Below are 12,940 nucleotides of genomic sequence, written 5' to 3'. Positions count from 1 at the left end.
TAACAGAGGTTTGAAGACTCCTGAGTGTGGATGGTGCTATCCTATGAGCTGGTAGTGTGGATGGAATAAGTGTGAGAAAGGAGTGCCAGCCAAGTGTTGGCATCCTTCTCTCTGCTTCCTGGCTTGCCACAAAGTGAACAATTATCCTCTATCACATGACCCCACTGCTGTGGTGCTTGGCTTGATTTCACAGAGCTAAGCAATCATGGATTGAACCCTCTGAACCTGTAAGCTAAGATAAATCCTCCCTCGTTTTAAGTTGTTTGGTCTGATACAGGCTGTAAGCAATAGACTCTGACCTCACCTAATTTACACCTCTGAAAAATTTGTTGGAAAGAGAAGAATTCACAAAACAAAGGTAAAGCTGAAGAAACCCCTCTAAATGGATAGAGGTAATAACACCTGGGGGACTTGGCCAGTGGACTTTAGGCTGTCTCTAAGGGAGAATGGACAGAATAGTTTGGCTGAGGTTATTGTATCTCATTGTTAAGGACATCTTGAGATAGAGTGAGTCTGATTGGCTTTATGGTAGCCATGTGTATCCACCTCCTGCCTGATCACATGTAGAAAGCAAGGGGAATACAATCCATTCAATAAACAACAGCACATGGCCATGAAGTGGCAGAGTCAGGACTTGAACCCAGATCTTCTGGTATATCCTTACTTTTCCCTTAAATAGACAGAAAAGGGACACAGTGAGCAGATATAGGGACAGGACAGAATCCTAACCTAACTAGCCAACTTGCAGGAGAGGGGCTGGCCAGAGAACATCCAGAGCTCTGGCTGCTGACCCTTGATTGGGCTTGACCCTTGATTGGATAGGGTCTGGCTGCTCTGTAGGGTTAAGTAGGTTCAGTCATGGGGCCAGAATGTTAGGCTCTGCATTGCTCAACCTTGGTTACATGTAGGCATCTGCCGGGTATGTTAAGATTTTCTTGTGCCTGTGCCTGCATCCCACTGCAGACCCATGCATTCTAGATAACTGCCGAGGCCAACATTTAAAGGATCCAGGTCATCCTCGATATTGTGGGCTGGGAGCTCATCTCTGGTTGCAAGAAGGAGCTGATGTGATTAGTGTTAGTTCAAGCCATTAACACAGAGATCACTATGGAATACTGTTCGCTTGAGAGAGAGAGAGAGAGAGAGAGAGAGAGAGAGAGAGAGAGAGAGATCAGAGGTGACATATGTGTTTCCCCTGTTGTTACATGATGTCCTTCCCTGCTTCGGAGCTTTTCCAGCGAGAAAGTCAATACCTCTTGACTTTGAACTACAACTATGAGGGAAAATAAATGTCATTTCTTTAAATTCAGTGTTTCATATTGTGGCAAAGCAACAGGAAACAGAGCAATACAAAACTGTATCCTGGTTAAGACCAAGACTGGAAGAACCCAGGAGTTAGTTCTCTTCAGAGCAGAATACAGGCCAGGGTCATGACCAACAAGAAGAAGGTTAGTGTCAGTGTTTGGTGCAGCAGCATGGTTGGGTCAGGCAGTCCATTATATTGGACTGTGTTGGGGAGTCTGTTCCATGGGAGGGAGCTCTGGACATTACAGTGGTCTAAAGAACATCGTCCCTCTAGGGTGAGCCAAAGAGAGTGAGGAGGTGAACCAGACAGGCCTGAGGTTTAGGGTCAGCATGCCACACCTTAGAACAGCCCCCTAGTCTCTGCAGGAAACAGTGTGGGAAACTGAGGTAAAAGGGAGGCTGAGAGGCCTTGACAGGACAGTGACATAAGCAGGAGAGTCCTTGTTTGATGGCAGCATGACTAATGCCAGTGTCCTTGACTTTGAGCAGCTATTGGCCAAGAATGAACCTCCCCATGGGGCACCTGTGAGATTTATTCACCCCTCTTACCTTGTTAAAATGTAGATTCTGACTTGTCATGTTTAGGTGGACCCCAAATTGGGTGTCTCCAATATATGGCAGGTGCCAATCTCATTGCAGGCCCATGAACCACCCCCTGTCTCCTCCCCACACCTTGGTCTGACACGCACACCTGATCTTTCCATGACCTTCTCCCTCATAGTTTTCCTGATATGATTCCTACAAAGGTCCTTTGATAGGAATCCTCATTTCAGGGTCTGTTTTTGGGGTACCGGCCTAAGACAGTACTCCTATGACAATGGCATTGCAACCGTCAGTTTGAGGTGAAGAGCTGGAGCTCAGAGAGGGAAGCCACTAGTATGAAGACACACTGTCATTCTGTGGTAGAGGGAGTGACATGTAGGCCTTTTAGAGTCATAAACCCAGTCTTTCCCCATTATGCTACTTCTTGGAACTTCCAGCCAAGCCCCTTGGCCACCGCCGGCATCTTCTTACAGCCTGCTCCCCTCTTCCCAGCCCTTTGAGAAACTAGTCGAGACAGGTGCAGACCACCCCACCCACCCCTTTCAATCAAACCTTCCAGGCTAGCGAACTTTCATTGTGCAGTACAATGCACAAAGATCTAACTCTGGCAGCTCCAGGGTTCCGGTCTCCCCCACACTTCTAAGGTCCTCTCCCAGCTCTGTTCCTCTTTTATTTTTGTCCTAAGACAGTTAAGCAGTGGGATCTATGGAAACCATTAAACAAAGAAGAATAGGAGACTTGAGGGAGAGCTCTTCTATTCTTTCATCCAGGGGCAGAGAGAGCAGAGGCCAGGCATTGTGCTTTAAGAATGTTTCCTGTGTTCAAAGCGCTCCTACTGCCCTACCACCCAAGGGCTGGGGAATTGCATGTGGCCTCAGCATGACATCACATCATCGCAGATAGCTCTCTCCTGTTTCCCTGGTGAGACACCTTGGTGGATAATGCTGTGTCAACCCACTTACAACTGTCCGTGCTGCCTATCAGCCTTCACAACTCTACACTCTCAAAGCCCCAGATCAAGGCAGGGAGTGGCAAGATTTGGCTTCTGGTTCCAAGCAAACACACCTGCCTCCTCAAAGCTTCTTTTATCTTTACATACATAATCACGGACCATTTATGAGCATTTCTCCAGTGTTCAGGCGGGGCTCCTTGTTTTTTGAGTGAGGACTGTGTCAAAGGTGTAGTGGCAGGGGAAGGGGAGCCAAACCAGGAGCATGCTGGCATTAACTGCAGTCTGGGAACCTCAAGTGACTCTATACAGAACCATGTTACAAATGGGGCCTGCGTTCCTCTGTACGTCTGAGGATCACTTTCTGGTCACATCTATGCTAGGGGAAAGGACTCTTGGATTAACTGGCTTTTGTTCAAATCACCCATTGGCACAGTAACCTTGCGTAAGCTCCCCAGCCTCCTGGTCACCTAAGGTGATTCACACAATCTAAAGGAGGCAGTGTACTTCAATCACTGGGGGATACATCTGTCATTGTGTAACCATGTGCTGCTGCCTTTGAAACCAGTGCATGGAGGTGACTCTCTGGTGCTCTGGGTCAAGGGAAGTCTAAGCTTCTGGTGTGTGAAGGGTGGGGAATGCTCACTGTGTAAATAAAGAGCATTAATCCTTCCTCAGGTACTTACATTTTTATCGTTTATGTTATTATTTCATTTTACCTTATCTTATTTATTTTTAGAGACAATCTTGCTGGGTAGTCTTGCCTGGTCATGGGCACTCCACCCTTCTATACACAGCACCTAGAATATAGTATATATTTTATTTATATGTACATTACTCTGGCCCAGATGCCTTTTTAGACTGGCAACATCTGTGAGACAGTCCCAGAAAAGGGGGGGAGGTGATCGATCTTGGTGCTGCCCCCACTGCGGACCTGAAGTCTGGAAACTGGGGAGTAGTGATAAGCAGAAGGTGCATCCTTACACTGGTGAATGGGAGGAAGGAGTGGGAGAGCAGTAGGTGCTCTCACTATCACTTTGAGTGGCTCGTGTTTTTCACCCTGCTGGACCACACCACTTGGTATCCAAGGGAACCACTAGGGGTTCCTATAGTGATGGCCTGTCCATGATGGGTTCTTCTTGCTGGGATGCTCCACAGCTGGGGAAGGGAGTTAAAACGATGGCTGGACAAAGTCTGATTATCCCTTGATGGTAGGGCTGTTACTATCCAATTGGGGCAGGAAAAAGTATGTCTAGAATTTAGGAGATGCATTTAGGGCTTTCAAGGCTTGGAGGTCCCAGCAACTATAGGTATAATACAGGACATGGTGCCTATGACTAAGATCCTCAGAAATAAAGGATTAGCAGGACCCTCACACAATAGAACTGACTAGGGAGAGTCAAGACAGACTGATAGGAGAATGTGTGACATTGCTAGGGCTTATGTGACATATTACTGCAGATGAGGTGGCTTCAGTGACAGCAGTTGTTTATCTCACAGTTCTGGGAGAGAGAAGCTCGCTGCTAAGGTGTCAGCAGGGCTGGGGTCATCTAAGGGCTTACAGCTGGCCTCTGGGTCTCCACTTGACCTTTCCTCTGTATGTGTGTCTGGATTTTCTCTTTTCTATAGGATGCCAGTCCTATTGGCCTAGCAGTCACTCTAAAGGTCTCCTTTTACTGTCGTCACCTCCCTTGAGACCCTGTGTCCAAATTCAATCTTGTTCTGAGATATTGAAGACTAGGGCATCAATATATGGATCTTCAAAGGGCCAGCTCATAATGAAGACTGGTATTGTGTTTCAGTTATCACCTCAAGACTGAGTAAGACCTAGAGTTTGCCCCTCCCACACTTTATTTTAAATTTCCTTGTTATTCAAGAAAGTGTGATAAGCATCCACCTTGAAAAATCAGCAATAGAAGAGAATGAGCTTCTATTCTTCCAGTGAGCATGAATGGGTCTGGGTGTTGTAGCGGTGGCCTGCGGCGGCTGTTCTCAGCACCCAAATTCATATTGCACGACACCCACTATACTCATACACGTATTTGACTGCCCACTGCCAGCATCTGTGCCCACTTTCCCAAGGGCTTTCCTTGCCTTGCTCAGCTTGTGCTGGGGAGGTGATGTTTCAGGAGTTGCCTTCATCCAAGGAAGGATGAGAGTTAGGGGGCGGATTTTCATCTTCAGCAAAGTGGAGGTGTGAGACTTTAGGGTGTGCTGCATGCTCTCTTCCAGACGTCACTAGTGGGATGACATCTTCACTGCCCACAGTGTGTCCTACTTAGCAATACTCAGGGTATCGGCTTCCTCACCTCCCTGCCTCACTTCCCCATTACCCATTGGTGCTTCTTGGAACCATGCACAAAGTAAAGGACTTGCATTTAAGTTCTTGTACCAACGTCTGCTTCTTGGGTTAGCTAAGTGTAGATAAGAAGAGAAATGGAACTCTGTCAAGTGCTTACTGGAGTTGGAAATTGTTCCAGGATGTTCATCTCATCCCTTTTAACCTTGTGAAGTTGACTTTATCATTCCCATTTTAACCTACCAGGAGACTAAGGTAAATACATTTGCAGAGAAGGACTAACATCCCATCATAAATGCTAAGGCTCTTGCTCCCTCCCCTTCTCCCCGTTCTGTTTTAGTTTTTTTTTTTTTTTTTTAATTTTATTGCTGTGAGGAGACACCATGACCATGGCAACTCTTATAAAGAAAACATTTAATTGGGATGGCAGCTTACAGTTCCAGAGGTTCAGTCCATTATCATCATGATGGGGAGCACGGCAATGTGCAGGCAGAGGTGGTGTTGGAGCTGAGAGTGCTGCATCTTGGAGGCGACAGGAAGTCAACTGAGATACTGGGCAGTAACCTGAGCATAGGAAACCTTAAAGCCCGCCCACACAGTGACACACTTAACGAGGCTATACCCACTCCAAACAGCCACACCTCCTAATAGTGCCACTCCCTATGATGGGGGCCGCTTAATTCAAACTACCACACTCTCCTTTCCTCTCTTCTCCTCTCCTCTCCTCTCTTCCTCATTCTTTTCTCTTCCTCCTTCTTCCTCCCCCTTTTCTCTCTTTCTTCTTCCCTCTCTGGGGTCTTGTGACATAGCCCAAGATGTGTGTAGTCCTGGCTGGCCTTGAACTCACGATCTTCCTGCATGAGCCTCCCAAATGGTGGATGACAAGCATGTGCTGCCATGCCTGGCTATAATTTGTTTCTGATGATGGGATTGTCTCCAGCTCCCAAAGAACAGGTTGCTGAATTTGCCAGGACAAAGTGCCAGACCAGGAGCTGTGAGTCTATGCTCAGTCTTCAGGTTTAGCAGTCATTTGGACAAGTTATTTCTACTCTCCAGTCTTAGTTTCCCAATCTGTGAAGCACAAAGATAAGGTTAGACTCTTTCCTCCAAGTCTAGGATGAGTGACAGTGACAGTACTTTGGGCCCCTTCTCCTTACCTTGCACAACCCAGCCAAGCTTCAAATGTGGCTTCTAGACAAGGGTTGGAAGCAGTTGCAGGGTTGACTACTCAACCAATCTCCTAGTGAGGATTATTGACTGTTAGGTATTTAAGGGTTAGATAGATTTCTTCCTGGGATAAGACAGACAACATAATTTCTCAAATGCCATTTGACTCTCTGGGAAATGCAAATTTCCTGGCTGCTCAAAAACATCACAGAGGGAAGTCATTGAAACTCATTGACAAAAACGCTAATCTTTCCATGTGTGTTTCCCATGAGTGCCATATACCTCTTTCTTCAAGGCAGTCTCTACAGATTTAATGAGGAAGATGAGGCAGGTAAGATGATGAATGATGGAGAGACAAATGGTTGCTTGGGAGATTGTACACAGATGGCAGCCAATGATGGGTGACAGAACAGCACATATATATGCTAACATCTTCTGTGCACAGACACTCCATACTGGACATGAAGCATGAACACCTTGAAAGCATTATCTCTGTTTCTGAGATGGTGGAATTTGGAAAGGTGAAAGAGTCAGCATATGCCATACAGCCAGCTGGTACAGAGTTGGGTGTTAGACCCACGCTTAGCATTGAAGAATGAAAGCTTGGGAGTGGGGAGTCTTGGACTTGAATTTGCCACTAACTGATATTCATAGTGTGACTTTTGGTGTGTGTGGTAGTTTGAACGTAATTGGCCCCCATAAACTCATAGGGAATAGCACTGTTAGGAGGTATAGCCTTGTTGAAGTAGATGTGGCCTTGTTGGAGGAAGTGTGTCACTGTGGAGGTGGGCTGTGAGGTCTCCTACGCTCAAGCTATGCCTAGTTCAGATCACTTCCTGTTGCCTGTGATCAAGATGTTTTCTTTGTAAGAGTTGACATGGTTATGGTCTCTTCACAGCAATAGAACCCCTAACTAAGACAGTATATCACATGACCTCTTTGGGGCTGAGTTTCTTCACAAAAGTATGAAGAACACAGGCCAGTGAGATGACTCAGAGGCTAAAAGTACCTGCCACCAAGCTATGATTTGAGTTGACTCTTTGGAACCCATGTGGTGAAAGGAGAGAATTGACTCCTACAAATTGTCCTTTAACCTCCATGTATATGTACACATCTAAACACACATGCACAAATAAAAATTTTTAAATATAAAAAAATACATATGACCCTATTAATAATGGGACACTGGAGTGTATAGACGTTAACCCAGTTTTAGGAGTGCAGAAAGGGCTCATTGTATCCTCGGGGCATTATTTTGTCTATTAGGACTCACTTCTTGCTTCCTAGTGTTCTCCAGCCCTAACTTTTTCTCCCCACTCACCTGCCCTCAGGAAGGTCATTATGGCTGTCTGGAATTTTCCTGTCAGCCATTCATTTTTGGATACAAGACTCTTGCTTTATCCCTGTGGCCAGTCTTCTACCGTTGTACCATTTGCAGTGATGGCGATGTGTTCAGAGAGCCTTCACCAGATTCTGGTTTTGTTTGATGGTGATATTTTCTCAATGCTTCCTCCTTAAGGGCATTTGTCTTACTCAGAAATGGTCAGTGATGTCTGTCTGTTTTGACACTTGGGGATTCTGTAACCATTCACTTCCACCCCAGGTTACCCAACCTACTGCTCCCAGAACGTGACATCTGCCCTCTTTTGGTTGAGGTTACTGCCTGATAACACATAGACTCACTTTAGCTTAGGAACATGAGTTTGAGCTAAAGAGTGGCAAAAGACTTTTGGCAACCATTTTTCCCCTCTACCTTTCCTGGTGTCTGAGACCTCACATTTAGGAAGTCGCTTGGTTAAAGGAAAGGTTTCATCTATTACACCAGCTCTCTGTATAAGGTACAAACCTATTATATTCCATCAGGGATGCTTTCAAGAAAGGCATTGCAGAATGGGCCACATGCTGGGTAGTTCTGCACTTCTCTAAACCACGAGAAGAAATCTCAGCTGTCCTCGTATCCTTAGTTCTGACCTTTCTCTGCAGTTACCAGCAGGGCTGATACGGTCTTTAGGGGTGGCCACTAAACCCTGTGTTATGAATAGATTTCATTTCTCTTTAACTTGTTTGAAGGGAGATGAGGAGCAATTTCTAGCTTTTATTAAGAAACATACCCAAAGTAATGAACTTAGAGATGAAAACATGGACATTATGACAGACAGCAGTAGAATCTAGGGGATCACTAAGAGACACTTTAAAGAAGTGGATAAATTCTTAGAGCAAATTTTTAGAAGATTTATAACAAGCAATGAGATTGAAGTAGTAATGGAGAGGCTCCCGGGAAAGAAAAGACAAGGACCAAAGAGCTGAATTTTACCAGAGTTTGAAAGAAGACCTAACACCAGTGTTCCTCAGCTATTCCATGAAATGAAAAGAATGCTTCCAACTTATTCTATAAAACCAGTATTACCTTGATTCCAAAGCCAGATAAAGACACAATAGCAACCACCAACCTATAGCCTGATTTCCATGATGAACATAGATGCAAAAATTCTCAATAAAGTACTTGCAAACCAAGATCAATAATACATTTAAAAAGATCATACACCACAACAAACCAGGTTTCTGTCCAGAGGTGCAAGGATGGTTCAGAATATAAATAGATTTAGGTACAGAGATAGCATGATCATGTCAATAGACACAGAAAGATCTTTGGCAAAGTCCAACATTCCTTCATGATAAAAGCCTGGGAAAAACTAGAAACAAGAGGAACAGATCTCACAACAAAAGGGATATGTGGCCAACACGAGGCAAAATATTTCCTCTAAAATAAGTAATAGACAAGATGTTCACTTTACTTTATTCAGTATATTGCTTGTAATAAGTCAAGGGGATACATGGAAAAGATTATATGACTTTATTTTTAAATGACCTTAAAGATATCATCAAAGAATGATTAGATCTGATAAACATTTTCAACTAAGTAGTAAGCTACAAAATTAACATGCAAAGAATTTTATTTTCTCAATAAGTTTGATGAGAAAAGAAATAAAGAAAAATAATCCTACTTACAATAGATTAAAAATACCTAGGAATCAACCTGATCATGGAGGTAAGAGACCTCTATAATAAAAACTGAATCTTTGAGGAGAGAGATTGAGGAAGACCCTAGGAGATAGGAAGACCACGCATGCTTTTGGATAAGTAGGGGTAATATTATAAAGGTGGTTATTTCTAAAAGCAATCTGCATATTTAGTATAATCTCTATCTAAATCTTATTAACCTTCTTCAAAGAACTAGAGAAAAAAATCTTAAAATTCATGCAAAGGCACAGAAGACCCTGAATAGCCAAGGCAATCGTAAGCAGAACAACCAACACTGAAAATAGCGTACTATCTTATTTCAAACAATGCTACAGAGCATAGTCACTGTGGTGGTGTGAATGAAAATGACCCAGTAGGCCCATAGGGAGTGGCGTTATTGGAAGATGGGGCCTCGTCGGAGGAAGTATGTCACCAGGTGTGGGCTTTAAGGTCTTAGAAGTTCAAGCCTGACCAGTGTGAGGCAGTCTAAATCTCTGAACTGTAAACCAACCCCAATTAAACGGTTTCCTTTATAACAGTTGTCATGATCATGCTGTCTCTTCACAGCACTAGAAACCATTATTAAGACAGTAACAAAACTAGGATGGAATTGTCATAAAAATTGACAATGGGATAGAATAGGACACAGAAATAAACACATGTAGCTACAATCCCTTTGTTTTTGACAAAGTTGCCCAAACTGCACTGTATTAGTTACTTTTCTGTTGCTGTGATAAAGTAACATGACCAAAGGTAACTTAAGAAGGGAGTATTTATGTTGGCTTACAGTTCCAGAAGGTTAAGCGTTCATAATGGCAGGGACAGCATGGCCATAAGTGGCAGGCATGGCAGCAGGATCAGAAAGCTCAGTGCCTGAACCACATTCAGCCAGCAGAGAGGAAGTAGGTGAGGCTTTTTTATCTTAAAGCCTGCCCCCAATGGTGCACTTCTTCCAGCATACATATGCACACCTTCCCAAACAGCACCACATACTGGAGACCAAGTGTTCAAATGCCTAGGATTGTGGGGGACATTCTCTTTCAAACCACTACACATTCGTTAAAGAAAAGGAAGTCTCTTTAAACAAATGGCACCTGGAAATTTGGATATTCACCTGTAGAAGAATGGACTTAGATTTCCATTTCTCATCTCAGGAAAATAATCAACTTAAAATAGATTTAGAAACTTTAATGTGAGGCCCTAACCTTTTAAATTGCTAGAGAAAAACTTAGGGAAAATGCTTCAAGAAGGAGGCATAGACAAATGCTTTCTGAAAAGGACTCCCCAAATGTGAGGAATAACAGCAAGAATTGTCAACTGGGATTTTTATAAATTTAACAGGCTTCTGCAGAGCAGAGGAAACAATCAGCAGAGAGAAGAGATGAGGATTAATATTTAAATATATAAAGACCAACACCACCAAAAACTCACCAAAAGATCCATCTGATCGATAAATAGGCAAGTGAATTGAGCAGACAGCTCTTAAAAGAACAAACAGCTAATAAATATGTAAGAAATGTTCAATATTCTTAGCCAGAAGGGAAATGCAAGTTAAAATGAAATGAGATACGAGAAATGGAATTGTGTAAATGTTCAGGAAAGTGGGTATCACTGGAGATCATGATGTTAAGCTAAATAAGACTGACTCTGACAGACAAATACCATATGCTTTGTCTCAGAGGTGGAGCCTACTTTAAAAATATGTACGATATGAAAGTAGGATGAGAACTATGAGAGATAAGTGGATCTCTGTGAGTTAGAAACCAGCCTGGGCTATCGAGTTTGTTCCAGGAAAGGCACCAAAGCTACCCAGAGAAACCCTGTCTCGAAAAACCAAAAAAAAAAAAAAAGAGTCACAGGAAAGAATCAGGACCAAATCTAAGACCACACACACACACACACACACACACACACACACACACACACACACACAGACAGAGAGAGAGAGAGAGAGAGAGAGAGAGAGAGAGAGAGAGAGAGAGAGAGAGAGAGGGATTGTTTTAAGGGAATGGGAGAATTAAGGAGAAAAGACCATTTTTGCACATAGGGAGCCAGGCCACAAAACAAGTGAATGCTCTATTCCAAGTGCAGAAAAGACATTAGGAAATGGACAGAAAAGAATACCATAGATCAGAATTAGAAAGACACAGAAGCCAAGTGACAGAGCCTGGGAAAGAATCATAAATGAAAAGAAATAACCCCTGGAAAGAGAAAGACAATAGGCTGCCATAAGCTGTATTGATGGAATTAGAGACTGAAAAGAAAATGAAAATAAACAAGCCAGATGAGGCAGTATACATCTGTAACCCTAGCACATGGGAAGCAGAGTTAAGAGTATCATAGCTTTGAGGCTATCTGGTTTACACAGAGAGTTCAAGGGCAGCATATTCATCTTATCACCATCCTGTCATAAGCAAGTGCAAAAACTGGGAGAGATTCAGTAGAAGAAAATCTTAAAGATGAAAGACAATCCAGAGGCTGCAAGACTCAGAAGCTAAGAGCAGTGAGGTTCCCAGCACCTGCTCAGGTGGCTCAAACTGCTGGAACTCCAGTTCAAGAGGCTCTGATGCCCTCTTCTGGCCTCCGTGTGCACTGTACTCATGTGCATATACCCATATATACACACCTAATTTTTAAAGAAACCTTTTCTTAAAAAAGAAAAAGACAACCCAACATATTTAAGTTAAGAATTATTGAAGAAAAATAACAAAAGAAAAGAGTAGAACAAACACCCAAACTCTAAGAAAACTGCCTTGAAATAAATACAACCCCAAATCCCCAATTGTAAAAACATGTGACTTTGAAAATATTGACACAAAACAGTAATCTACTAGTGATCTCTTCTATCTCTGGAAGACATAGAAAAATATAAAAGAATATTTGGGATACTTAGGTCTAAAAGTTATCGAAGTGATCTTTCTAGAAGGACCCTAAGTAACACGTCTAATGCACTGACAGGGTTCCTGTGAGCCGCCAGTTTTATCTCTAATACATTCCAGTGGATGGGAGAACTAACTTGTGCACAAAAACTCATGGAAGGCTTCCTTTGGGAATTTCTTTTAAAATTTATTTGTTTATTATTATGGTATGTTTGAGCTGAGTCAGGATGTATACATGTTGAGGTCAGAGGATAACTTTTGGGAGTCACTTTGTGGTTCCAGGATCAAGTTCATGTGGTCAGGCTTACGTAGCAAGCACTGGTACTTGCTGACCCATCTTGCATCCTTCCCTTCAGACTTTCAAGAGGACTCTGCTAGCACAGGAACCCTAGGAGAGTACCAGAGTACCAGACAGGTCGAAAGACCCCAACGCAAAGACTTGTAGCAAGCATTCAATGTATAATTACTTACAGCACCCACAGAAGAATTTTTTTTTTTTAAATGAGAGAAACTAGTGCATAGAGGCTAAATGCCCTGGCAGTGAGTGAGATGCATGCATTCTGCAGTTATAAAAATGGCACAGAAAGAAGATCAAAAGCAAAACCAATTTATTTTTGGCTTTCAGTCATCATCATATTAGTGGCGGCATCATGTTGGTGACTGTTGTACGGCTACTCCAAAATTGTTATGAATGCAACGTGTTATAAAGCAAATGAGTAATTATGAGATATTCAAATCTATTATCTTCTGAGTCTTGAGAACAATTATTCCTTGTAT

Source organism: Onychomys torridus, chromosome 5, assembly GCF_903995425.1.
Source record: "Onychomys torridus chromosome 5, mOncTor1.1, whole genome shotgun sequence".
In the NCBI taxonomy this organism is placed as follows: Eukaryota; Metazoa; Chordata; class Mammalia; order Rodentia; family Cricetidae; genus Onychomys; species Onychomys torridus.
The sequence above is the reverse complement of the archived record's forward strand: the minus strand, read 5'-3'. Positions refer to the sequence as shown.